The 3,175-nt window shown below is 40.3% G+C and overlaps 1 pseudogene; it reads left to right on the top strand.

Annotated features, from left to right (window-relative positions):
• Positions 1–404: 404 nt before the first annotated feature.
• Positions 405–3,175, top strand: part of LOC115213967 — a 4,441-nt pseudogene continuing 1,670 nt past the window's right edge.

Genomic DNA, 3,175 nt, shown 5'->3' on the forward strand with positions numbered 1-3,175 from the left:
GGCAATACAGGAAAGTTAAGCGTGGGTGTGTGTGTAAGTGTGTGTGAGTTCTTATCTGGGCATGAAGTGGTAGTTGTAAATGGGTGTCACTAACATGCAAGCAGGGCCCCCCCCCGTTTCCAATCTTGCCTGCAAATATGTCCATATGTTCAAACATAAGGAAATATCACCTGACTTGGAAGCAGGTGAGCGTTGGCTACAGGAAGAGCATCTGGCTGTAAAAAACAATCTGCCTCAACGAAGTCTGTTTGACCTGTGCTAGCATGGGAAATTAAACATTATAGTGATGATGATGATGTTCATGATGATGAGGAAGAGGGGAGGGGGAGGAAAAAGAAGAAGGAGAAGAAGATTAAGAAAAGTTAGTGGGGGAAGAGGAGAAAATGGGGAAAGAAGAGGAGGAAGGGTAGAAGGAGGAAGAGGAGAAAGAAGAGGTGGAGGAGGAGGCAGAAAAAGAAAAGGAGGAGGAAGAGAAGGAGGGGAAGGAAGAGGAAGAATAAAGAGGAGGAAAGAGGAGGAAGAATAAGAAGAGGATGAAGAGCAAGAAGAGAATGAAGAGCAAGAAGAGGATGAAGAGCAAGAAGAGAATGAAGAGCAAGAAGATGATGAGGAGCAAGAAGAGAATGAAGAGCAAGAAGAGGATGAAGAGCAAGAAGAGAATGAAGAGCAAGAAGATGATGAGGAGCAAGAAGAGGATGAGGAGCAAGAAGGGGATGAAGAGCAAGAAGGGGAGGAAGAGCAAGAAGAGAATGAAGAGCAAGAAGAGGATGAAGAGCGAGAAGTGGAGGAAGAGCAAGAAGAAGATGAAGAGCAAGAAGAGGATGAAGAGCAAGAAGAGGTAGAAGAGAAAGAAGAGAATGAAGAGCAAGAAGATGATGAAGAGCAAGAAGAAGATGAGGAGCAAGAAGAGAATGAAGAGCAAGAAGAGGGGAAAGAGCAAGAAGAGGAGGAAGAGCAAGAAGTGGAGGAAGAGCAAGAAGAGGATGAAGAGCAAGAAGAGGGGGAAGAGCACGAAGAGGAGGAAAGAGGAATATGTCGATGATGGTGATGAGGTTTTTCTTTAAGAGTTCCTCTGATCTTTTCAATCAATTTCTCAGACCATTTTCTTCAAAATTCTATAGATTTCTTACGTCGTTGTCCTTTTCGTGTTTTACCAGTTTCAGACATTGGACAGTGGCCAAGACGGTGCTATGCCTTCAAGACTTTTAGTCAATCACATTGATTCCAGTACTTAACACTTGCAGGCAAAGACAGATACATCTTCACACATGCACATATACACATACGCATATTTATACATACATACATGCACTAACATGAAAACAAGGCACACACACTAGCACGCAATACCATACAGAGTAGCGAACACATGCAACACATACCACCCTCGTTCATGTACCCATATACACCCCATACTTTTAGTCACACACATGCAGGAACACCCTCGTTCATGCATGTCTGCAATCATGTTCTCGCATATGTTACCAAAACAAAAAAGACCAATTTTTAGTCAATACATCATCTTTAGCATGTCTGATATATCACTTCGTTTAGTAAGACCTTGAAAATTCTTATCTTACAAATGCAGGAATTCATTGTAGCATCTTGGAGGTATACAATCATTATTGTCATCATCATCATCATCATCATTGAATGTCCGTTTTTCCATGCTGGCATGGGTTGGATCATTTGACAAGGGCTGGCTCCAGTTGTCTGTTGTGGCATGGTTTCTATAGCTGGATGCCCTTCCTAATGCCAACCACTTTACGTAATGTGCTGAGTGCTCATTTTTGTGACACCAGCACAAGCAATGTTTTAACATGGCCCCAGCACGAGTGTCTTTCACATGGCACCAGCATGGGTACTTTTTTTGGCACTGGCACAAGGCAGTTCTTATGTGACACCAGCACAGGTGCCTTTCTCATGGCACCAGCACGGGTGCTTTATATGGCACTGGCAAAAGGCACTTCTTATGAGGCACCAGCACAGGTGCATTTTGTTGCACCAACATAGGTTCATTTTATATGGCACCAGCATAGCGGGTTCTTTTTTATGACATTAACACAACATGCTTCTTATGTGGCATCAGTATGGGTGCTCTTTACATGGCACCAGCACAGGGTGCCTTTTATGTGGCACCAGCATGGGTGCTTTGTACGTGGCACAAAATGAAATGTTTGAATTATAGAGTATTGGATAAAATGTTTTGCAGTATTTGTTCTGATTCTCTGGGTTCAAATCCTCTCGGGATCAACTTTGTCTTTCATCACTCTGGGCCCAATAAAATAAGCTACAAGTCAAATGATTGGTTTAATTCACTTGTCCCCCACCCACCTATCTTCAAAAGCCTTGGTCTTATGCCTAAGCACACTCTGTTAAGTGGTTGGTTGTTGGAAGGGCATCCAGCCTTAGAAACAATTGCAGAGCAGATACAGAACCTAGTCAAGCCCTCTCTCTCATCTCTTCTTGCCGAACCATTCGATCCATGCTAGCATGGAAAAAAAGGATGTTAAACAATGATGATGATGACGACGATGATGATAATGATGATGTTGATGATGAAGATGATGATGATGTTAACGATGAAAATGATGGTGATGATGATGATGATGGTAAGGATGATGATGATGAGGAAAATGACGACGATGAGGTGATGATGATGGTGATGATGATGATGAAAATGATGATGATGATGACTATGATGACAACAATCATGAGAACAACAACAACGATGACGATAACAACAATGGTGAAGTTAATGATGCTGATTATATATATATATATATATGTATGTAAGTATGTATGTATGCATGTATGTATATGTATAAAAATTTATACACAAAGAGGTTAGCCTAAACAGGTTGCCTAACATACTAGAAATAACAGTCAAAAAGTCCAAACCACAGTTAAGAGCAATTTCAAAGAGAATGAAAAATAATATATATATATATATATAGATATATATATATATATAATATATATATATATATATATATATGTATCTATAATACTTGACTACTGAATTGAATGATTTACAATATTTAATTTTGTCCCTTTTAGCCTTTCATTCCAAACCACCCGAGGGAGTCTCTTTTTGTTTTTCTTCTTCCATTTTCCAAGGTTGATCAAATAAACAGCAACAACATCCTGGGTCTATTCAGTTAATCCTAGCTTT

The sequence above is a fragment of the Octopus sinensis genome, linkage group LG7, assembly GCF_006345805.1.
Source record: "Octopus sinensis linkage group LG7, ASM634580v1, whole genome shotgun sequence".
Lineage (NCBI taxonomy): Eukaryota > Metazoa > Mollusca > Cephalopoda > Octopoda > Octopodidae > Octopus > Octopus sinensis.